This window comes from Mytilus galloprovincialis, unplaced genomic scaffold (assembly GCF_965363235.1).
Source record: "Mytilus galloprovincialis unplaced genomic scaffold, xbMytGall1.hap1.1 HAP1_SCAFFOLD_237, whole genome shotgun sequence".
Lineage (NCBI taxonomy): Eukaryota > Metazoa > Mollusca > Bivalvia > Mytilida > Mytilidae > Mytilus > Mytilus galloprovincialis.
In genome coordinates, this window is record NW_027468159.1 from 2,528 (window position 1) to 29,517 (window position 26,990).

Here is a 26,990-nt window from a genome sequence, read left to right on the forward strand (position 1 = left end):
CTGAACCATGAAAATGAGGTCAAGGACATTGGACATGTGACTGACGAAAACTTCGTAACCTGAAGCATCTATATACAAAGTATGAAGCATCCAGGTCTTCCACCTTCTAAAATATAAAGCTTTTAAGAAGTGAGCTAACGCCGCCGCCGTAGCCGCCGCCGCCGCCGGATCACTATCACTATGTCGAGCTTTCTGCAACAAAAGTTGCAGGCTCGACAAAAATGGCTGTATCTGTATATGGCCCTATACATGATAACATAGTTTGTTGGGTAACATACAATACTGATGCAGTTTTGACTCGGACGTCGTTTTATGAAACAAATGTTCATATGCAGTAACAAGATGTACAGTTAAGTTTACCTTCATAAAACTATAATCTTTATTTTCAACTATTTCTTTGTCTTTTCTGAATATCAAATCTGAAAAAAATGAAAAAGAAATCTGATTTTATCTTATTGCATGGACGTTATTACATGTAGTACATCAATTTAATATTGTTTTAGTGCAGCACCAATTACAACACAGTGTAAAAGAAATCTGTTATTTTTAGAACTTCTATTTCTCTGATCTGATTTTAAGTCTCATATACATCTACCCTTTAAAAAATAGTTATCACTATATTATTATTATAGTCTGTAACTCTGTGCTGATACAATGCCTTATTTAATATCACCTCCTTTTCTTGACAATTTGAGATCTGTGTGCATGGTTTGCAACAATGACTAAAAATTCTTCAAATCATTATTTATCAATGTGAATAAGAATATACTGGATATACATTAAAGAAAATACAAGCAAGAATCATAATAAAGCACGAAGAACATCTTTAGAGAATATACTTTCATGGTACTTCATAACAAGCTTTACTCAAATGTTCTGTGTTTGATTTTTGCATAACTTCACAACATTCATACATACAACTTATTCATAAATTCAATCTTACTTTCATTTGTAAAACTTTCCTAAAAAATCATGAATATATTCATTTACATGGAGGTATATTTTAAACGCATTTTGATGTTTCAATCTAAATCTCTTCATTATGCTGTTCAAAGACAAACCTATGAAAAAATTCAAATCAGCTTTAATCCATTGGCTGTATCAGAAATGAATTCAATTTCTGTGTAAATGATAGTACTTTTGTAAAGGTCATGTTGTAATGATGTTCTAATTAAAAGGGAATCTAGTACCCGGTAATTCTAATCCTCATGAATAATACATAACCATGTATAAAATCAGCAATGATTTCACACTTATTACAAAAATATCACTTCATTTTCATTTTCAATAAACTCAAAGATCATCAACAATAATGGAACTAGCGATTTAATTTACTAGGCAAATAATATGATTTATACATATAGGGGTGATGTATTGTCAGACCAGATGTAAATTCAATGGCAATCAAATACATAGAATTTTTAATTATGTAAAAATTGGATCATACCCGCCCCTAAAATTAAACTAACTTTATCCTCCATTGCACACACTGAGGGTCTAAAAAGTATATAATGTTGTAGGTGTAATATGGGTAGCCACTATTGTAAGCACTTCATCCAATTTAGTACAACTGTGTACTATGAAGAGCTAGTACATGAACTTTTTTCAATACATTGTATCAAGAACATCTAGGTCACTGTGACAGGGCTGTGAGGGAATGCTCTGTTTGGCTCAATATTTCTATTTAGATCAGGATAAAACAAGATGTCTTATGATGGCAAAAGTATCACAATTAACTACAGTCCAAGAGATATAGATGTAAGCAATTGTAGGTATAAAACAAACGAGGGTCTATATAGCATTGTAGGCATAATATAAATATGGGTTACCAGTTACCACTATTGGAAAATCCTCACCAAATTTAGTACCGTACATTATGGTGCACTATTTAAGGGGGTTCGCGGGTCTAAATCATTTATATAGGATTTCTCTATATTTTTCTATAAATGAACTTTATCTTATAGTTAATAGAAAAATAAAATAAAAAAATGGGCTCACCGTTCATTTGCGCTCACAATCTGCCTTCGGAAGAAGCATATATTTTTGTAAAAGTGGTTTATTTTTGTTGAACTAATAGGAGGAATAAAGGTAATATCGAAAATAAAAAAAGAAATTTATTACAGAATTTGCTCAAATTTTACAATAATTTAGTTTAAGTACAGCATATATCGAAATTATATTAAAAAATATAGGTCACCGATGAGTTAAAAAAGATATATATTTCAATTTTAAAGCAAAAAAATGGCATTTTTCCATCAAAGGGAGATAATTTGGAACTTTTTCAATGATGTTTACATTTTAAAAGTCATCTGGGGCCAACACGAATTAATTGTTTTCAATGTTTTTTGTACCATATGATAAAGTAACAACTACAAAAGGTAATAAATAAAATTTGTAATGAAAAACAAATGTTTAATTTTTTTCTGAAATTGTTATACCATCGAGCCTCCTTAAAAGATGAAATTTATTCAATATCAAGAATAGACATCAAGGTCACATGATAGTGAGGTGTAAGGAAATATTCCGTTTAACTCAATTTCTATTTAGATTAAGATTTAGATAAAATAAGGGTATGTCTTGTGATTGCTGAAGAGATCAACTAGAGATCAAATGAGATAGATGTAAGCAATTATAGATTGCTGAACATCCTCCAACAATGAGCAAAACACATAACAAATAGAATATAAAGATCCTTAATAAGAAACAATTCCAAAGATAAAACCAAAGGCCTGATTAATGACAAAAAAAATAACCAATAAAAACATCAGATAGACAGAAATCAACAACGTCCACTGAATAACAGGATCCTGACTTGGGACAGGCAAATACAGAATGTGGCTAGGTTATAAATATGTTTGTGAGCATTCAATCCTTAACAGTTAACATTTCCAAATTTTTTAAGTTCTAAGAAAATCATTCAACTTCATTCTTTAATACAGAAAATGGGAAGTTCAAGGATGAACAAATGGATGGATGGACAATCAGTAACCAACAAATGGACAATGTCATTAAATGGACAAGGTGGTTGCAGAATATCACTCCTCTGTGAGTTGGGTATAACAAAACACAAAATACATGTACATGAAAGAGAAAGACTGCATGACCACATGTCTTATATTTCAGATGTTAATTTCATTTGAAGAACAAATTAGTAGCCTACAGAACTGCATCCACTTCAGAGTCTATCAGGGAATTTAGTTTTGAATTTAAGATAATTATTGTAATGGAATAATCAACTCTATTCCACTTCACCAGAGCTGCAGTCATAAGTGTTTAAATGTAATAGATTTCAGTAATGCTATTTCCTGTGCCTTATTTGGTTTTGCTAATTTGATTAATAAATGTCAAAACAAATGCCATGTGGCTTCAGAATCAGGCAAAGGAGTAAGGGCATTAAGGCCTGGTTTTGGCCAAAGAAAAAAAAATGTTTGTTAACTATTTCAAATTGACACAAAATGTTTAGAAATGCATAGGGTCAAGAAATACAATGAAAAACAAAAACATTTTTATCTGATGACGTCACAATTACGTCATACTATGTACTGTTTTCACAAAAACGACGAAAAATACAGAATTTATACAGTTTTCTATCCTTATTTCCATTGTGGAAACATCGTGCGCAGCCAAGAAACAACAAAATAATTTAACAGAAGCTTTATTATAATGATAGACATAATCTCACCAAATATAAAGTTGTTTCTTGGTTGCGCACATACTTTTTCAATCTAAGATTTACTTAAAATTTGATGAAAAACCTGGAAAATCACGAAACTTTACAAAATATGCAAATTAAGTCATGATTTGATGGCATGGTCACTTGTTCAATGTCAAGTTTGTTTTGATTTTCTGAATATCTTGGACCTTATTCAAGTTTGTAGTAATTTTAGAATATGTACGATAACTTTGCAGTAATTTTTGGGCCAAATAAGGGTCTTAATGCCCCTACTCCTTTCTTTAGTTTGAAATTTCAAAGTCCACTGCACATTTTACAGACTTCCTATTCTGCCTTTTCTAAATATTAGCTATCCAAATTTGGTGCAAATATGTCACCACTCAAATTTAACCACAAATATTTACAAATATTAACATACAAATGAATGTCAAATACCAAACAACTTGCATTGTCACAATTATGGTTAGGGACAAATGATCATTAAACAATGCATATAAAATTGAAAAAAATAAATTTCATTTTCAAACATGTTTTACAGAGGCAAGTGAAATGAATTTTAAAATAAATGAAGGTTGTGTCTATGGGCCACAAATGCACCTGCTTCTAAAAATGCATGAGTCAACATCCACATACAGATGCAGGAATCTTAATATTCACTTAATATTTCAGACCATTTTGTGATTATAAGTATTGTGTATAAGTTTCATAATTTTTGGTTGAGGCAAACTAAAGTTAGAGAACAGAAAAGATAGATTTAGCAATTTTTTCATTTATAAAAGGGCATAACTCAACAACAGTAAAAATGACCCTACCCAATTGCAAACACAATCTATTTGTTGAGGTAATATTAAAGCATTGTGTATAAGTTTCATATCTTAAATTCATATCTATGGGAAAACTAAGGTTTAGGAACAGAAACTAAAACAGCAATCTGTATGTTTATAATTTAAGGGACATAACTCATGAACAGTAAAAGTGATGCCACCCAATAAACTAAAGTTAAAGAATGGATATATAAGTCAAACTGTATAACGGGTGAGCTGAGGGTTAGCATCAAACCAGAAATGAAACCAGCTATGAATCATATAGCTGGGATAACTCATTTTCCTGTCTAATACAATCTGTGCCAATATTCACCAAAGGATAAACTATATATGATGTAGTCTTTAATCTAACAAGATATATTTTAACTGTATACAAATACATTATGAACCTAAACCTTTTATGTCTGTATAACTTATTTATGGCTATTTAGAGCTTATTTGACAAACAAATAATCTGTACTTGTCTTTGTTATAAATTTGTTTTTTGTCAATTTAATGTAAGGCGAAAAGCCAAAATATATTTTCTCGCTTTTGTATGATACATTTGTTCATTTTCTTAATTTATTTTGTACATTCATTTGATGTTTTTATAAATGAAAAAGCAATTATGGTTTGAAATTAAAATTTCATAATTGTTCATCAACTGGTCCGTTTTACTCTAATGTATTTTTTAATGGTCCATCAACATTGACAAATCTATCATTTTTATATCAAATTATTCTTAAGATAAATAGATTGATACATTAGAAAAACTGAACTATATGGTTGAGAAAAAAAACTTGTGTGATGGACAACATTAACCCTACTAAAAAGCCAACCCGGAGCATTTGATTTCACATTTAAATTCTTACATTACAATTATGATTCATGCAGACAAAAACGACTAGTTTCTTGATATCTTATGTCAGAGTCAATCTTTTATCATCCTTACTCATATAAACACAGCTTGTAAAAAACTTGCATGTCGAAAAGAATAAAAAAAGATAAAAAAAAGGCTAATTTGACCTTTGAAGATTAAGATCTTCTATCTGATCTTTTCTCTTTCAGAAAATTATTTAAGTCCCAGGTGGATAAAACCAAAGGCTCATTAAACAAGTAAATTTTACATAATTTGCTCAATTTCCATTTCCATGTTAAAAAAAGCCGTGAAACAATTGAACTGAGTTGTGCTTGGATAATTACAGCTTGTTCAAAGACATGAATAATTCAATCAAATATTGGTATTTCTTTCTAGTGAGTATTTGTAAGCAGCTCTGACTTTGAGATACTGGTCAGATCAAAAGTGCCATTCAATGAATTATTAGTACCAGTATACAAATGATGATTCTGTGAATCCTCCTTCATCAGTAGTGACCAAGGAAATAATGATTTTTATTATTTCAATGTTAGCTTTGTGGAAAAAATATATCCAATTACCACAAACTTCATAATTTAGAAACATTACTGGTAAAATCATAAGGAGGAGGATCCATGGGAAACAATATATTCTTTTTCATTCCCTTTTAAAAGCCTTAAATGGGGCCTTTAATCACTGACTACACAATACAGGTTTTTCTCAATGATGAAGGCAGTATCACTCCAAGTTTTAATAATAAACTGCACACTATTAGAGATCTAGAAGATTCAAAGGTGGAATCATAAGTTTTAAATGACTAAACTCTACAGACATGTTTTAAATTGATTTTTAAATTGATTTATTTCATCCAAATGGCTTAATGTTACTCATAATGTGGGTGTATCTGCAAAATTACTAGTAGGACCTAAGGAAATAAAAACATGGTCAAATCAAACCAAAAGTGGTCTAGAATTTTGCTACAGAGTGAAGAAAACAGCAAAATTGAATTATATGTACTGACAGTGCCACTGATGCCACCATATTCATTAAAACAGCTGACTCTAACTTTGTAACATTTGTTACAGACGAGCAAAAGAAACCTTTACAGTACAACAAATTCTTATATATTTTCCTACAACAAAGTAAAAAAAGTCATTGCATGTCAGAGATACAAATTGAATACAGAAAAGGTCATATTATCTCTTAACCTTGAAAAGGGATATTAATCCAACTATTTGATCCGTCACAAAAGTTATTTTTCAGTAGTGCCCTTAAATTCTCATTTAACAAAAAAGATAAAGATCTTTAATGCACAGTAAATACATTAAAATTCAGACAATAATTGCTGTATTGTTTAATTTGCACATTTCAACAACTAACACCAGATATAGATCTTTAAAGAATTCTCTGATTTCTTGTCATTTTCCATTTCCTTTCTTTTAAAATTTGGATACTATTTAACTAAGCAATTATATACCCTCTTTCTTTGATAAATTCATGACTTTAACTTTATGCATTTAAATGAGCACTTCCGACATGGATAAAGAGGCATTCCATGGGCTTTTGTTTCTGGCAAATCCACTTAATTGTAGCAGTAAATTCAAACTGCACATTTTTTTATTTAAAAGAAAGGTTGAATCATTGGTTTTGAAGTATAGTACAGCTTGAGTAGGCACCTATGAATCATTTGAATTAACAGACTCATTTAACTATTGTAGAAAGCAGGTCATTAAGAAAAAGTGATGATTTTTTTTTATGAGGGGATTCAGGGGAAGTAATTTTATTTTGAACAAATTCTTTTTGTATTGTTTATGATTCCATGACACATTTCAAACTTAGTCCATAATCATTAATAATTCAAAGTGTTGTAAATTCACGTTTACAACTCTATTGCATTTTTTGCAATAATAAAAACCTTGCAATAATTTCTGAATTTACAGATTTTTACTGATTGTTTTAAACATATGCTGTTTTTTTTACATTAATACAGAATAAAAATGCACAATTCCTTCTTACAAAAAAAGAACTATGACAACCGACAGAATGTGTTCTCAATTGTTTTTCAATACCTCAGATATTTTTCCAATCCAGTAATGACAGAGTACACCTAAAGACCTTAATTTCACACTGACATTAATTATGTCTCGCACCTCTTTTCAGGAAATATAAAATTTTAAAACGATAAAGACATTTTGACGGCCTAACATCATTAGAAAATATTAACATTTACGGTTACTGATCATTGTTTCTTGGTGGATAAAAACCTGTTGTTGACACCAAAGATCTAGAGTCATTAAATAGTCATTGAATTCTCTTCAACTTTTAAATTAATAGCGATTTCAAATTTCACCCTTTTGATGCATTTTTTCACAATCAGAATATTAAATTTGAAAGGGTGAAAATATCTATTAAAGGTCACTCATTGAGATAAAATTAAAAAAAAAAAAAAAATGAAATACTAATCATAAAAAAATATTAAAATTACTTAATTATTGAATTGAAATGAACATTTTCTTTTTTAATATAGTTTGCAGAGGGAAATTATCAAGCATCATCTAAATATTTCTTTTTTTATTAAAATAAAGTAAATTCATCTGTAGAGCATACAATCTATAAGAGATCTTACATTAATCGCTCAATGAAATTTTGACAAAAATTTAATTTTGTAATGTGCTGAAGGAATATGCAAAAATAAATCACCCTTCATGACTTACGTTTTGAAATAATTCTGTATAATTTTGATTATGTTTGAGGTAAAACCAGTGATTTTGTATTTCAAAACTTTTCTGGAAAAAAGCCTGAAGGAAAGAGATGTTTTTATCAGGTGTTTGTAGAATTGTTCCTTATTAAGTTTACAGTCATTCCAATTAGTTACCAAAAAAAGAAACCAACTGCTTTTTGTTGTTTAGACAATAAATGCAAATTAAAAAAATCCCACCTGCGCTTTCTCAATAAATTTTTTACAGTGTGTTGTACTACTTTTGGGACAAATTATATCAAAATTATAGAAAACTTCATCAGCTCTAACTCAAAATATGGACAATTTTATGTTAAGGGGGTCTTGAAATCTTTTGACAGCTTCCGAAGTGCTAATTTTTAACCTTTTTCAACTGGACCAAATCACTGCTTTACTTTAAGGGTGCTATAAACAGTTTCGTACTAAAAACTAGGGGTATTTCCCCAGTGAGATTTACATACTGATGGAATTCCCTGCTATTTATATACCACTAAATGAAAAAGTTGATTGTTTTTTATGTTCAATGTGAAAAACATATATTGAAGTTCAATTAAAATGCCACTTTTGTCAAGATTTAAAAAAAAAAAAAATGTTTTTGTGACTTCCTACTATATGGGAGGCAACTCCATAAACAGCTGATTTTCACCTGTTGCAAAAACCACTTTGATTTGTCAGGTAAGATAGCTCCTTTCGGAGCAGGCGAACGTAGGCTGAAACTACATTTTCTTAAATCAGCCGGATAAGCTCTTCGAAATGCATATTATAAGAAATCTCAAATATATGCACAGGTTACTGATCCGTGTGTCCAAAGGTGGTCTGTTTTTAAGGTTTTTTAGGGGAAAAATGCCTAATTTCCAGCTGATAACTTGTACCAATTTGCATGTTTAAACAAGAGATGTTGGATTTTTTTTTATTTATTCAGAAAGTTCATAGAATTATCTTTCCATTGATGTATAGATATCTATATAACTATGAATATCTGACTTCTGCATGATGGGTCCACTATTACATGCCCTGTTACAGAATGACGTCACGTAAAAAACTGTTGATTGCACCCTTAAGGGACAAATACAAAATATTAGTGAATTTTTAGCATAGAAATGTGTTTGCGAATGGAGTAAAATAATTCTGAAAAATATTGTACGGCATGTATACATTAATTTAAAAGCATCAGTTTGGTATATTTAATGCAAATATTACAGATTTGTACATAGCAACCAGATATAAGAAAACCAGACTCTGTGCGAATATTGAAGTTTTTTAATTTTTTGCGACGTCATGATATTTTTATTCAATCTCTCATATATTTGGAACCAAAAGTTGCATATGAAAAGTGTAGATTTTTTCTACTTTGACCTTTACTCCTGATCAGTGTTACATAAAGTTTTATTCATTATAATATATATTTGGTACTTTTTATAGTCAAAAAGGTACACATGCCATTCCTAAGAAAAACACTATTTCAATATTTTCTCAACTCAGCTATAACTTAGTTCATATAGTACTAGGAACAAAATCTATTTAAAGTAACTTTATTCATGCCTATTTCATAGTTTTTATTCTATTTATTTAAAAGAAACCCTATTTTATGATTTATTTTCTTTGTAAAACTGATGAAAATGTGATACAGGAAATGTTTGGGATTTGCCAGTTAAACTGTTTGTCACTGACCAATATGCCACTACCGCGCGACATAAAAAAAGAGCTGTAGTTTCACTATTTGTGGTCACAATCCTTAAAGTAAGACATCATTTTAATCGGTATAGTGTACAGATTCAGAAAAGCTGAGAATTTTTTATATATCGCATACAAGGTTTTGCTTAAGGGACAAATACAAAATATTAGTGAATTTTTAGCATAGAAATGTGTTTGCGAATGGAGTAAAATAATTCTGAAAAATATTGTACGGCATGTATACATTAATTTAAAAGCATCAGTTTGGTATATTTAATGCAAATATTACAGATTTGTACATAGCAACCAGATATAAGAAAACCAGACTCTGTGCGAATATTGAAGTTTTTTAATTTTTTGCGACGTCATGATATTTTTATTCAATCTCTCATATATTTGGAACCAAAAGTTGCATATGAAAAGTGTAGATTTTTTCTACTTTGACCTTTACTCCTGATCAGTGTTACATAAAGTTTTATTCATTATAATATATATTTGGTACTTTTTATAGTCAAAAAGGTACACATGCCATTCCTAAGAAAAACACTATTTCAATATTTTCTCAACTCAGCTATAACTTAGTTCATATAGTACTAGGAACAAAATCTATTTAAAGTAACTTTATTCATGCCTATTTCATAGTTTTTATTCTATTTATTTAAAAGAAACCCTATTTTATGATTTATTTTCTTTGTAAAACTGATGAAAATGTGATACAGGAAATGTTTGGGATTTGCCAGTTAAACTGTTTGTCACTGACCAATATGCCACTACCGCGCGACATAAAAAAAGAGCTGTAGTTTCACTATTTGTGGTCACAATCCTTAAAGTAAGACATCATTTTAATCGGTATAGTGTACAGATTCAGAAAAGCTGAGAATTTTTTATATATCGCATACAAGGTTTTGCTTAAGGGTGCTATAAACAGTTTCGTACTAAAAACTAGGGGTATTTCCCCAGTGAGATTTACATACTGATGGAATTCCCTGCTATTTATATACCACTAAATGAAAAAGTTGATTGTTTTTTATGTTCAATGTGAAAAACATATATTGAAGTTCAATTAAAATGCCACTTTTGTCAAGATTTAAAAAAAAAAAAAATGTTTTTGTGACTTCCTACTATATGGGAGGCAACTCCATAAACAGCTGATTTTCACCTGTTGCAAAAACCACTTTGATTTGTCAGGTAAGATAGCTCCTTTCGGAGCAGGCGAACGTAGGCTGAAACTACATTTTCTTAAATCAGCCGGATAAGCTCTTCGAAATGCATATTATAAGAAATCTCAAATATATGCACAGGTTACTGATCCGTGTGTCCAAAGGTGGTCTGTTTTTAAGGTTTTTTAGGGGAAAAATGCCTAATTTCCAGCTGATAACTTGTACCAATTTGCATGTTTAAACAAGAGATGTTGGATTTTTTTTTATTTATTCAGAAAGTTCATAGAATTATCTTTCCATTGATGTATAGATATCTATATAACTATGAATATCTGACTTCTGCATGATGGGTCCACTATTACATGCCCTGTTACAGAATGACGTCACGTAAAAAACTGTTGATTGCACCCTTAAGGGACAAATACAAAATATTAGTGAATTTTTAGCATAGAAATGTGTTTGCGAATGGAGTAAAATAATTCTGAAAAATATTGTACGGCATGTATACATTAATTTAAAAGCATCAGTTTGGTATATTTAATGCAAATATTACAGATTTGTACATAGCAACCAGATATAAGAAAACCAGACTCTGTGCGAATATTGAAGTTTTTTAATTTTTTGCGACGTCATGATATTTTTATTCAATCTCTCATATATTTGGAACCAAAAGTTGCATATGAAAAGTGTAGATTTTTTCTACTTTGACCTTTACTCCTGATCAGTGTTACATAAAGTTTTATTCATTATAATATATATTTGGTACTTTTTATAGTCAAAAAGGTACACATGCCATTCCTAAGAAAAACACTATTTCAATATTTTCTCAACTCAGCTATAACTTAGTTCATATAGTACTAGGAACAAAATCTATTTAAAGTAACTTTATTCATGCCTATTTCATAGTTTTTATTCTATTTATTTAAAAGAAACCCTATTTTATGATTTATTTTCTTTGTAAAACTGATGAAAATGTGATACAGGAAATGTTTGGGATTTGCCAGTTAAACTGTTTGTCACTGACCAATATGCCACTACCGCGCGACATAAAAAAAGAGCTGTAGTTTCACTATTTGTGGTCACAATCCTTAAAGTAAGACATCATTTTAATCGGTATAGTGTACAGATTCAGAAAAGCTGAGAATTTTTTATATATCGCATACAAGGTTTTGCTTAAGGGACAAATACAAAATATTAGTGAATTTTTAGCATAGAAATGTGTTTGCGAATGGAGTAAAATAATTCTGAAAAATATTGTACGGCATGTATACATTAATTTAAAAGCATCAGTTTGGTATATTTAATGCAAATATTACAGATTTGTACATAGCAACCAGATATAAGAAAACCAGACTCTGTGCGAATATTGAAGTTTTTTAATTTTTTGCGACGTCATGATATTTTTATTCAATCTCTCATATATTTGGAACCAAAAGTTGCATATGAAAAGTGTAGATTTTTTCTACTTTGACCTTTACTCCTGATCAGTGTTACATAAAGTTTTATTCATTATAATATATATTTGGTACTTTTTATAGTCAAAAAGGTACACATGCCATTCCTAAGAAAAACACTATTTCAATATTTTCTCAACTCAGCTATAACTTAGTTCATATAGTACTAGGAACAAAATCTATTTAAAGTAACTTTATTCATGCCTATTTCATAGTTTTTATTCTATTTATTTAAAAGAAACCCTATTTTATGATTTATTTTCTTTGTAAAACTGATGAAAATGTGATACAGGAAATGTTTGGGATTTGCCAGTTAAACTGTTTGTCACTGACCAATATGCCACTACCGCGCGACATAAAAAAAGAGCTGTAGTTTCACTATTTGTGGTCACAATCCTTAAAGTAAGACATCATTTTAATCGGTATAGTGTACAGATTCAGAAAAGCTGAGAATTTTTTATATATCGCATACAAGGTTTTGCTTAAGGGTGCTATAAACAGTTTCGTACTAAAAACTAGGGGTATTTCCCCAGTGAGATTTACATACTGATGGAATTCCCTGCTATTTATATACCACTAAATGAAAAAGTTGATTGTTTTTTATGTTCAATGTGAAAAACATATATTGAAGTTCAATTAAAATGCCACTTTTGTCAAGATTTAAAAAAAAAAAAAATGTTTTTGTGACTTCCTACTATATGGGAGGCAACTCCATAAACAGCTGATTTTCACCTGTTGCAAAAACCACTTTGATTTGTCAGGTAAGATAGCTCCTTTCGGAGCAGGCGAACGTAGGCTGAAACTACATTTTCTTAAATCAGCCGGATAAGCTCTTCGAAATGCATATTATAAGAAATCTCAAATATATGCACAGGTTACTGATCCGTGTGTCCAAAGGTGGTCTGTTTTTAAGGTTTTTTAGGGGAAAAATGCCTAATTTCCAGCTGATAACTTGTACCAATTTGCATGTTTAAACAAGAGATGTTGGATTTTTTTTTATTTATTCAGAAAGTTCATAGAATTATCTTTCCATTGATGTATAGATATCTATATAACTATGAATATCTGACTTCTGCATGATGGGTCCACTATTACATGCCCTGTTACAGAATGACGTCACGTAAAAAACTGTTGATTGCACCCTTAAGGGACAAATACAAAATATTAGTGAATTTTTAGCATAGAAATGTGTTTGCGAATGGAGTAAAATAATTCTGAAAAATATTGTACGGCATGTATACATTAATTTAAAAGCATCAGTTTGGTATATTTAATGCAAATATTACAGATTTGTACATAGCAACCAGATATAAGAAAACCAGACTCTGTGCGAATATTGAAGTTTTTTAATTTTTTGCGACGTCATGATATTTTTATTCAATCTCTCATATATTTGGAACCAAAAGTTGCATATGAAAAGTGTAGATTTTTTCTACTTTGACCTTTACTCCTGATCAGTGTTACATAAAGTTTTATTCATTATAATATATATTTGGTACTTTTTATAGTCAAAAAGGTACACATGCCATTCCTAAGAAAAACACTATTTCAATATTTTCTCAACTCAGCTATAACTTAGTTCATATAGTACTAGGAACAAAATCTATTTAAAGTAACTTTATTCATGCCTATTTCATAGTTTTTATTCTATTTATTTAAAAGAAACCCTATTTTATGATTTATTTTCTTTGTAAAACTGATGAAAATGTGATACAGGAAATGTTTGGGATTTGCCAGTTAAACTGTTTGTCACTGACCAATATGCCACTACCGCGCGACATAAAAAAAGAGCTGTAGTTTCACTATTTGTGGTCACAATCCTTAAAGTAAGACATCATTTTAATCGGTATAGTGTACAGATTCAGAAAAGCTGAGAATTTTTTATATATCGCATACAAGGTTTTGCTTAAGGGACAAATACAAAATATTAGTGAATTTTTAGCATAGAAATGTGTTTGCGAATGGAGTAAAATAATTCTGAAAAATATTGTACGGCATGTATACATTAATTTAAAAGCATCAGTTTGGTATATTTAATGCAAATATTACAGATTTGTACATAGCAACCAGATATAAGAAAACCAGACTCTGTGCGAATATTGAAGTTTTTTAATTTTTTGCGACGTCATGATATTTTTATTCAATCTCTCATATATTTGGAACCAAAAGTTGCATATGAAAAGTGTAGATTTTTTCTACTTTGACCTTTACTCCTGATCAGTGTTACATAAAGTTTTATTCATTATAATATATATTTGGTACTTTTTATAGTCAAAAAGGTACACATGCCATTCCTAAGAAAAACACTATTTCAATATTTTCTCAACTCAGCTATAACTTAGTTCATATAGTACTAGGAACAAAATCTATTTAAAGTAACTTTATTCATGCCTATTTCATAGTTTTTATTCTATTTATTTAAAAGAAACCCTATTTTATGATTTATTTTCTTTGTAAAACTGATGAAAATGTGATACAGGAAATGTTTGGGATTTGCCAGTTAAACTGTTTGTCACTGACCAATATGCCACTACCGCGCGACATAAAAAAAGAGCTGTAGTTTCACTATTTGTGGTCACAATCCTTAAAGTAAGACATCATTTTAATCGGTATAGTGTACAGATTCAGAAAAGCTGAGAATTTTTTATATATCGCATACAAGGTTTTGCTTAAGGGTGCTATAAACAGTTTCGTACTAAAAACTAGGGGTATTTCCCCAGTGAGATTTACATACTGATGGAATTCCCTGCTATTTATATACCACTAAATGAAAAAGTTGATTGTTTTTTATGTTCAATGTGAAAAACATATATTGAAGTTCAATTAAAATGCCACTTTTGTCAAGATTTAAAAAAAAAAAAAATGTTTTTGTGACTTCCTACTATATGGGAGGCAACTCCATAAACAGCTGATTTTCACCTGTTGCAAAAACCACTTTGATTTGTCAGGTAAGATAGCTCCTTTCGGAGCAGGCGAACGTAGGCTGAAACTACATTTTCTTAAATCAGCCGGATAAGCTCTTCGAAATGCATATTATAAGAAATCTCAAATATATGCACAGGTTACTGATCCGTGTGTCCAAAGGTGGTCTGTTTTTAAGGTTTTTTAGGGGAAAAATGCCTAATTTCCAGCTGATAACTTGTACCAATTTGCATGTTTAAACAAGAGATGTTGGATTTTTTTTTATTTATTCAGAAAGTTCATAGAATTATCTTTCCATTGATGTATAGATATCTATATAACTATGAATATCTGACTTCTGCATGATGGGTCCACTATTACATGCCCTGTTACAGAATGACGTCACGTAAAAAACTGTTGATTGCACCCTTAAGGGACAAATACAAAATATTAGTGAATTTTTAGCATAGAAATGTGTTTGCGAATGGAGTAAAATAATTCTGAAAAATATTGTACGGCATGTATACATTAATTTAAAAGCATCAGTTTGGTATATTTAATGCAAATATTACAGATTTGTACATAGCAACCAGATATAAGAAAACCAGACTCTGTGCGAATATTGAAGTTTTTTAATTTTTTGCGACGTCATGATATTTTTATTCAATCTCTCATATATTTGGAACCAAAAGTTGCATATGAAAAGTGTAGATTTTTTCTACTTTGACCTTTACTCCTGATCAGTGTTACATAAAGTTTTATTCATTATAATATATATTTGGTACTTTTTATAGTCAAAAAGGTACACATGCCATTCCTAAGAAAAACACTATTTCAATATTTTCTCAACTCAGCTATAACTTAGTTCATATAGTACTAGGAACAAAATCTATTTAAAGTAACTTTATTCATGCCTATTTCATAGTTTTTATTCTATTTATTTAAAAGAAACCCTATTTTATGATTTATTTTCTTTGTAAAACTGATGAAAATGTGATACAGGAAATGTTTGGGATTTGCCAGTTAAACTGTTTGTCACTGACCAATATGCCACTACCGCGCGACATAAAAAAAGAGCTGTAGTTTCACTATTTGTGGTCACAATCCTTAAAGTAAGACATCATTTTAATCGGTATAGTGTACAGATTCAGAAAAGCTGAGAATTTTTTATATATCGCATACAAGGTTTTGCTTAAGGGACAAATACAAAATATTAGTGAATTTTTAGCATAGAAATGTGTTTGCGAATGGAGTAAAATAATTCTGAAAAATATTGTACGGCATGTATACATTAATTTAAAAGCATCAGTTTGGTATATTTAATGCAAATATTACAGATTTGTACATAGCAACCAGATATAAGAAAACCAGACTCTGTGCGAATATTGAAGTTTTTTAATTTTTTGCGACGTCATGATATTTTTATTCAATCTCTCATATATTTGGAACCAAAAGTTGCATATGAAAAGTGTAGATTTTTTCTACTTTGACCTTTACTCCTGATCAGTGTTACATAAAGTTTTATTCATTATAATATATATTTGGTACTTTTTATAGTCAAAAAGGTACACATGCCATTCCTAAGAAAAACACTATTTCAATATTTTCTCAACTCAGCTATAACTTAGTTCATATAGTACTAGGAACAAAATCTATTTAAAGTAACTTTATTCATGCCTATTTCATAGTTTTTATTCTATTTATTTAAAAGAAACCCTATTTTATGATTTATTTTCTTTGTAAAACTGATGAAAATGTGATACAGGAAATGTTTGGGATTTGCCAGTTAAACTGTTTGTCACTGACCAATATGCCACTACCGCGCGACATAAAAAAAGAGCTGTAGTTTCACTATTTGTGGTCACAATCCTTAAAGTAAGACATCATTTTAATCGGTATAGTGTACAGATTCAGAAAAGCTGAGAATTTTTTATATATCGCATACAAGGTTTTGCTTAAGGGTGCTATAAACAGTTTCGTACTAAAAACTAGGGGTATTTCCCCAGTGAGATTTACATACTGATGGAATTCCCTGCTATTTATATACCACTAAATGAAAAAGTTGATTGTTTTTTATGTTCAATGTGAAAAACATATATTGAAGTTCAATTAAAATGCCACTTTTGTCAAGATTTAAAAAAAAAAAAAATGTTTTTGTGACTTCCTACTATATGGGAGGCAACTCCATAAACAGCTGATTTTCACCTGTTGCAAAAACCACTTTGATTTGTCAGGTAAGATAGCTCCTTTCGGAGCAGGCGAACGTAGGCTGAAACTACATTTTCTTAAATCAGCCGGATAAGCTCTTCGAAATGCATATTATAAGAAATCTCAAATATATGCACAGGTTACTGATCCGTGTGTCCAAAGGTGGTCTGTTTTTAAGGTTTTTTAGGGGAAAAATGCCTAATTTCCAGCTGATAACTTGTACCAATTTGCATGTTTAAACAAGAGATGTTGGATTTTTTTTTATTTATTCAGAAAGTTCATAGAATTATCTTTCCATTGATGTATAGATATCTATATAACTATGAATATCTGACTTCTGCATGATGGGTCCACTATTACATGCCCTGTTACAGAATGACGTCACGTAAAAAACTGTTGATTGCACCCTTAAGGGACAAATACAAAATATTAGTGAATTTTTAGCATAGAAATGTGTTTGCGAATGGAGTAAAATAATTCTGAAAAATATTGTACGGCATGTATACATTAATTTAAAAGCATCAGTTTGGTATATTTAATGCAAATATTACAGATTTGTACATAGCAACCAGATATAAGAAAACCAGACTCTGTGCGAATATTGAAGTTTTTTAATTTTTTGCGACGTCATGATATTTTTATTCAATCTCTCATATATTTGGAACCAAAAGTTGCATATGAAAAGTGTAGATTTTTTCTACTTTGACCTTTACTCCTGATCAGTGTTACATAAAGTTTTATTCATTATAATATATATTTGGTACTTTTTATAGTCAAAAAGGTACACATGCCATTCCTAAGAAAAACACTATTTCAATATTTTCTCAACTCAGCTATAACTTAGTTCATATAGTACTAGGAACAAAATCTATTTAAAGTAACTTTATTCATGCCTATTTCATAGTTTTTATTCTATTTATTTAAAAGAAACCCTATTTTATGATTTATTTTCTTTGTAAAACTGATGAAAATGTGATACAGGAAATGTTTGGGATTTGCCAGTTAAACTGTTTGTCACTGACCAATATGCCACTACCGCGCGACATAAAAAAAGAGCTGTAGTTTCACTATTTGTGGTCACAATCCTTAAAGTAAGACATCATTTTAATCGGTATAGTGTACAGATTCAGAAAAGCTGAGAATTTTTTATATATCGCATACAAGGTTTTGCTTAAGGGTGCTATAAACAGTTTCGTACTAAAAACTAGGGGTATTTCCCCAGTGAGATTTACATACTGATGGAATTCCCTGCTATTTATATACCACTAAATGAAAAAGTTGATTGTTTTTTATGTTCAATGTGAAAAACATATATTGAAGTTCAATTAAAATGCCACTTTTGTCAAGATTTAAAAAAAAAAAAAATGTTTTTGTGACTTCCTACTATATGGGAGGCAACTCCATAAACAGCTGATTTTCACCTGTTGCAAAAACCACTTTGATTTGTCAGGTAAGATAGCTCCTTTCGGAGCAGGCGAACGTAGGCTGAAACTACATTTTCTTAAATCAGCCGGATAAGCTCTTCGAAATGCATATTATAAGAAATCTCAAATATATGCACAGGTTACTGATCCGTGTGTCCAAAGGTGGTCTGTTTTTAAGGTTTTTTAGGGGAAAAATGCCTAATTTCCAGCTGATAACTTGTACCAATTTGCATGTTTAAACAAGAGATGTTGGATTTTTTTTTATTTATTCAGAAAGTTCATAGAATTATCTTTCCATTGATGTATAGATATCTATATAACTATGAATATCTGACTTCTGCATGATGGGTCCACTATTACATGCCCTGTTACAGAATGACGTCACGTAAAAAACTGTTGATTGCACCCTTAAGGGACAAATACAAAATATTAGTGAATTTTTAGCATAGAAATGTGTTTGCGAATGGAGTAAAATAATTCTGAAAAATATTGTACGGCATGTATACATTAATTTAAAAGCATCAGTTTGGTATATTTAATGCAAATATTACAGATTTGTACATAGCAACCAGATATAAGAAAACCAGACTCTGTGCGAATATTGAAGTTTTTTAATTTTTTGCGACGTCATGATATTTTTATTCAATCTCTCATATATTTGGAACCAAAAGTTGCATATGAAAAGTGTAGATTTTTTCTACTTTGACCTTTACTCCTGATCAGTGTTACATAAAGTTTTATTCATTATAATATATATTTGGTACTTTTTATAGTCAAAAAGGTACACATGCCATTCCTAAGAAAAACACTATTTCAATATTTTCTCAACTCAGCTATAACTTAGTTCATATAGTACTAGGAACAAAATCTATTTAAAGTAACTTTATTCATGCCTATTTCATAGTTTTTATTCTATTTATTTAAAAGAAACCCTATTTTATGATTTATTTTCTTTGTAAAACTGATGAAAATGTGATACAGGAAATGTTTGGGATTTGCCAGTTAAACTGTTTGTCACTGACCAATATGCCACTACCGCGCGACATAAAAAAAGAGCTGTAGTTTCACTATTTGTGGTCACAATCCTTAAAGTAAGACATCATTTTAATCGGTATAGTGTACAGATTCAGAAAAGCTGAGAATTTTTTATATATCGCATACAAGGTTTTGCTTAAGGGTGCTATAAACAGTTTCGTACTAAAAACTAGGGGTATTTCCCCAGTGAGATTTACATACTGATGGAATTCCCTGCTATTTATATACCACTAAATGAAAAAGTTGATTGTTTTTTATGTTCAATGTGAAAAACATATATTGAAGTTCAATTAAAATGCCACTTTTGTCAAGATTTAAAAAAAAAAAAAATGTTTTTGTGACTTCCTACTATATGGGAGGCAACTCCATAAACAGCTGATTTTCACCTGTTGCAAAAACCACTTTGATTTGTCAGGTAAGATAGCTCCTTTCGGAGCAGGCGAACGTAGGCTGAAACTACATTTTCTTAAATCAGCCGGATAAGCTCTTCGAAATGCATATTATAAGAAATCTCAAATATATGCACAGGTTACTGATCCGTGTGTCCAAAGGTGGTCTGTTTTTAAGGTTTTTTAGGGGAAAAATGCCTAATTTCCAGCTGATAACTTGTACCAATTTGCATGTTTAAACAAGAGATGTTGGATTTTTTTTATTTATTCAGAAAGTTCATAGAATTATCTTTCCATTGATGTATAGATATCTATATAACTATGAATATCTGACTTCTGCATGATGGGTCCACTATTACATGCCCTGTTACAGAATGACGTCACGTAAAAAACTGTTGATTGCACCCTAAAATTCAGGACCCAAATTTTTTGAGTGTCATTTCATCCCTTGACTTGCTATTTGAGGCATAAAACATGGAGAAATACATTTGGAAGGGGTATAAAAAAAATTAACTAGTAACACGTGGACAACGAAAATCAAGGGACGACAATTGTGGTCTCGGACCAGATGTTAGAAATTATTATAAACTAAAATTTCCAAATCCATCAGGTAAATTTAATCTTAGAAGGTTTTGGCTATTCTGTCTAAATAAGAGATATAATGGCCAATTAGACAAACCTCAGACAGAGAAAATCAGTGGCAGATCCAGGGGGGAGTTATGGGGTTGGAACCCCTCTTTTTTGGACAATCTATGCATTTTAATGGGGACATAAAGTTGGAACCCCCTCCCTTTTGAAAATGACAGGATCTGCCCCTGCAAATGTCCCTCTAAATCACCAAGTATTTATACATCCTAATTTTCAAGTTTTGGATTGAGGTAAATCTAGATGGGCACTTCAGATACAGGATTTTTAACATCTTATTTTCATTGTTGATTATTTGTCTACAGTTTTATGCTAAGTTTTCTAAATAGATGATGCCTGCTTTCAGAAACAGCACATTTACGGAAGTAGCAATTTTTACACAACCACTTTGATTATGCATGTGAATTTTCTACTTGTTTCAGATTTCTGCCATAAGTGATGTAAAATGTAGATGTTTATTTTCTGCCTCTACTGGTGTATAGTATTCCTTAAAACCTTACTTTTTTAAATACTGATTCCAGCTTTGAATATAAGTGCATGTTGTACAGTTTGACATTTTATTGAGAATTGAGAACAAATGATCTGAGTTCTTCCTGGAATGAATCATTGTAGTTTTTAGCTTTATATTATAATAATTAACTGAAAAAGCAGATTCAGATTGTACCAACTAAAGATTAAGAGTGTCAACTTCTTTCGAAGACATCTTTCAACATAAAATAAGGGAAATTACATTTTGATTAAAGAAAAATGAAATATTTTAGTCCAATGGGCAAAAGCTGTTTTTTAAAACTACATTCATATTCATCATGCATTTTAAAGTAAATTTTATATGATTTTCTCAGACTCTGAAGTCAAAGTGAAAAAATGGTGAAAAAGTGTAAAAAAAAGTTTCAGAAAAAATAACAATATAGTTAATTTAAAAAATAAACTAATCTAAATTCAATAAATGTTTCAATGTTTTAACGTAATATTTCAGTATAATCCAGTATATGCAATAAAAACTAAATATAATGATACAATATAACTACTTATAATAATAAGTATTCTTCAAATAAAATAAATAAATATAACAATCTAAACATAACTATTACCTTTGTATAACAGTGATATCTAGTCCCTTTAATACTAAGGCTCAGGTAAAAAATGACGATAAACTTGTCAAAAACCGAGATGTCAATTATCAAACTTTAGGTCATGTGACTTTCTGATCTTCCACTCATATCTTTAAAATCTAATAACAATAAAATGAAAACACAGATGTTAAATGTTGTACAATAAATTGAAAATTACAAATATTACTTTGAACATATAAAAATATCAATATTAACGGTATTTTCACACTCATGTGTAAAGTACTTTTTGTCATCATGTCTAGCAAATAGATCTATTTACAGCTTTTCAATTCTATAAACTTATGATAAAGCAATTCTCAAATAATTTAATGCCTTTTGTCATTTTTTAATATTTTTATCAACTAGTAATCCAAGTTAATGAGTGCATTTTTTTCCTAAAAAAAGACCAACAAAGAATTGGTTTCGCATTAATCTATAATACATGATACATTTTAGTTTCAACTATATTCAAGTTAAGATACAAACATGAAATATTTGAGTAGCTTGTTCTTGTTTTGTGCTGTTGCATCACTGTCCCAGATAAGGGAGAAGGTTTGGCGTCATCTAACTAGTTTAGCCCTGTCTCAGTCTGTATGTGCCTCGCCAAAGACAGGAGCCTGTAATCAGTGTTTTTTTGTTGTTGTGTTACATATTTGGTTTTGGTTCATTATTTTGTACATAAGTAAGAATGTTAGTTTTCTCATTTCGATTGTTTTGTATTTGTCATTTTGAGGTTATTTATAGCTAACTATGCAGTATGAGTTTTGCTCATGGTTGAAGGCTGTACAGTGACCTATAGTTGTTTTAATTTATGTGTCATTTGGTCTCTTCAGTTGTATCATTGGTAATCATACTACATCTTTTTTTAAATGAAAGTCCATCAAAAGCACACACAATCACGAGGACTTCATAGAGGAAAATATCTAAAAATAAGATTTTAAATCAAATATTAAATCAACTTGTGTTACTAGTTTAGAAGTACATGAAAAAAGTACTGAACTAACAGACAATCATACGGACATAGTGAATAAAATATAGCCCCACTATAGTGGTGGTTTGATATACAATGCAACTAAAACATACAGAACAATAACAATGACATATTTCTTCATAATCTAATTGTGCATATCATTGCTACATATATCATCATGTTTTCTGAGAAATAGATCTACAATTCTGTAATAAAGTAATATATCAAGTCACTCAAGTATGAAAAGAAGGCTGTAGATGCTTACTATGTTGTTTAGCAGATTCTGGCTCTACAATGTATAAGTAAACAGTGGTGCTGAAATCTAAATGAAAGTCTATTAACTTAACCCCAAAGGCAGAGATAGACTGAAGTCAATCAAGCATTAAATGTAGGTTCTGAATGGTGAAATATAAGGCAACCCTTCTAAAACTTTACAGACACCCTCACCAGTTGGTCTGACCTTTATGAACCATCTCACGGATGATGACTTATATGTACCAATTGGTGTAATCATAAACTGTGACATCAAAGAGTTAGATAATCAGGTAGTTTGTACTTGCATGAGTGCTATAAGTGATACATGTGCAGCAGGGTCTCCTTACCCTTCCAGAGCACCTGGTTTTAGTTGGGGTTCATGTTGCTTAGTCTTTTACTATGTTGTGTTTTGTATACTGTTGTTTATCTTTATTCATTTTTGCCATGGCAATTTCAGGTTGTCATTGACTTGCCGGGTAGTTTGCCCACAATGACTTTGGTTATAACTTTATTTAAGGTCCGATGTAAGAAAGGTCCTCTGATAAAACTGTGGCAAAATACCATTGAATTACTTATGTTCACTCCTGTCATTAATTTTCAAATAATAAGACCTTGAACAATAAACCCTATTATGGTACGTATATAATGCTCCATGGAAAGATAAATTATACAAGTATTCTTATGGTTGTGTTTACAGCATGATGGAGAATAAAAAAAGGTTGAGACATTGTTTTTTAGTGTAATGGATGGAAAGACAAATACAAATATGGATCAATATTATTTCAGAACTGGAAACCCAAAATTGGTCATGGCAAATCTACATAGATGAAGTAATTTTGCAGATAATTCTAAAAGCTAATTGGTTCTTTTAAATCTTAACTGTAGTATAAAACAATGAGGTTAAAAAAGATGTTTACCTTTTTAAAAATTATGACATTAAAAATGATAATTAACAGTATTTCATAACAATAAAATTTTAATGTGGAAACAATATCTTCAATTATGACTTATTGTTTGTCATAACTAACTGATCTATTATGATGCTGTTGTAATTATATAGTTTGTTTTCCATGATGGATAATAAAATAACAAAGCTATAAATTGAACAATATACTAATATTTTATAATTATGTCAAGGAGGACACTATTTTAATGAATCTCTAATATGAACTTAAATAGTACAGTCATCAAGTTTACGTAAGTTTATGTAAATTGACATTGGTCCTTTTTTTATGTAATTAACTTTTGTTCAAACTCCTCTTATTGATTGAGTTAACTTGTATACATACATGAAAGGGAATTCAAAAGGAAGTCTTGCTTTTTTGATGAATTTGCTATTTATACTGGAATTGGTTTTATATGTATTTCTATGCAGGTATGGACTTTAAGAAATTATGAGGTTCTCAACGGGCAATCCCTTGTATTTCCTCCACTGACAAAAACTAACCACCACAAGAAAGCAAAAGCTGAAAGTGGCATTAAAAACCAATCAATCAATCAATCATATAAGTATATTCCAATTTTCATTGGTCAGAGTCCATAGATCTGAGGAGTAAAATTAATTGAATTGGATGTGCTTTCTTGTGATCTCTTTTTAGAATGAGTTAAGAAGTCTAAGATCAAACTGTTACCATTGAACAATGATGATGAACACTTTAATTACCAGATATGTGGACAGTAAATTAGATATTAATCTTTTCCTGTATGATTTTGCTTAAAGGAGACAGCAACTTTCAATAAAAACAAGACTATTTCCGTAATACACAGATGCCCCACTCACACCATCATTTTCTCTGTTAAGTGGACTATTAAATTGGGATTAAAACTCTAATTTGGCATTAAAATTAGAAAGATCATATCATAGGGATACACATGTACTTAGTTTCAAATTGATTGGACTTCAACTTCATCAACAACTACCTTGACCAAAAACTTTAACCTGAAGGCAGACAGACAGAAGTATGGACGGACGAACAAACCAACGAAAAAATGAAAGATGGCACAGACTGAAAAATATAATGCCCCTGTTAAATTTAAGTGGGGCATAAAAAATGAATAGTTTTAAAAAGATCATTTGCCTAAAATCATTCCTGTGCATGCTTGCAGTCAATTTTATTTACATGTACTTTCAGACTTTGATATCAATCATTATTTGAGGATTTAAGCTTTACTGGTGAGGGACTTTTATTTGGCAATATCTCTTATTCAATGTGACAATATAATTGTGTTATAGCCAACATGTTACATAGCCTAACCATGTCTACACAGTGAAAATAACTACTTTATGTGTTACATTTAACACCTCGAGGAAACAACAACTAACCTAAAACTAACCTTTTATAAACACCATCCAAAACACACCACTGTGAAGATGGGTAATTAAATTCTTCTGCTTTTCTTTAAAAGTTGTAGGTCTTTAAAAACCTGTAATTTAATAACATAAAGAGTAAAACATATTATCAAATTTCAAACAAGATTTGGTGAATATTTTGAAATAAAACAACCCCCTATGGCATGGATCATATCCTTAATGATTGAAAAAACAAGCTCAGATGTCAAATACGAAATCTAATTAAACTGGCGAGATTTTCCTGTGCCGAAAGGCCGCTTGTGTCAGTAACAAATGATACTGGTCCAACTCTGGTCATTATTCATCAGTTTATGGGGATATAACTGTGACCTGAACCTAAAAGTCTGACCACCCATCTATCACGATTGTCAACAAGAGTGTCGTGAGTCACACAGATGGTCCGTATCTTTGAGGAATTTACTAACGTTATCATCATCGGATACTACCTTTTTTTACCTGAATATGACAATTTAATTTGTTTTACATCCTATGCAGCTATAACATACATCAAATACCTTAACTTTACTTAGGATAAAACTCAACCTGCTAACTAGACAAAAAATATATATACATACATCTTAAAACATGTATACAGTGAGCTCCAACTAATTGAAAATATTGAAGCACATGTATTAACTGATTCTTTATTCTTTCATTTGTAATTTTTTGGGGTTAAAGATCATTATAAATTTTATGTAATCTGTTATTTTTTTTTCATTTTTGTAACAAAAAATGTTATGCCTTGTTTCTTCTGATGGAATAGGAAGTGATTGTTGGTACTGAAGGATGTGACAGACCTATATCAGAATGTTAAAGCCTAGTGATGGCTAAAAAGAACAGGAGTCAATTCCACAAAAAAACTTACGACTAAGATTGGTCGTAAGAATACTGATTTGTTCATGACTTGAGAACAATCTTAGTGACATAATAGTCGTAAGTTTTTTTGTGAAACCGACTCCAGGCTATTAGTGGAACTGTGTCCAATAATTTTAACTTTGGTAAACTTCAGATTTCTTTTACATAATTAAGAAACTCATCTTATTTGGATACCACAACTTAAAATGTGATTTTGTATTTTGATAAAAGTTTTGATATATAATACTGTCATCTGATAGGTACAGATAACTTCAATTACACGAATATATCTGAATAAAACCCTATATTTTAATCATATACTGTGAGGAACTTATAATTCAACACAAGAAGTAGTATGATGGCATATAAATCTAAGGTGTCTAGTCAATTAATTAAAAGTTAAATAAAAACACTCAATACTGACAACTGGACATTGGTCTGACATTTTGTTACCAGATGTCTAATTAATATAATCCTTCTAAACATGCT

At 30.3% G+C, this 26,990-nt stretch overlaps 1 long non-coding RNA gene across 1 annotated transcript; it reads right to left on the bottom strand.

The window, feature by feature from the left end:
• Positions 1 to 341: 341 nt before the first annotated feature.
• Positions 342 to 25,880, bottom strand: LOC143061164 (uncharacterized). Its single transcript, XR_012974342.1, has 3 exons — positions 25,631 to 25,880; positions 22,051 to 22,190; positions 342 to 419 (listed from the first exon to the last, which is right to left on the bottom strand). It is a non-coding gene; the product is annotated as an uncharacterized LOC143061164 (long non-coding RNA).
• Between the last annotated feature and the right edge of the window lie 1,110 nt (positions 25,881 to 26,990).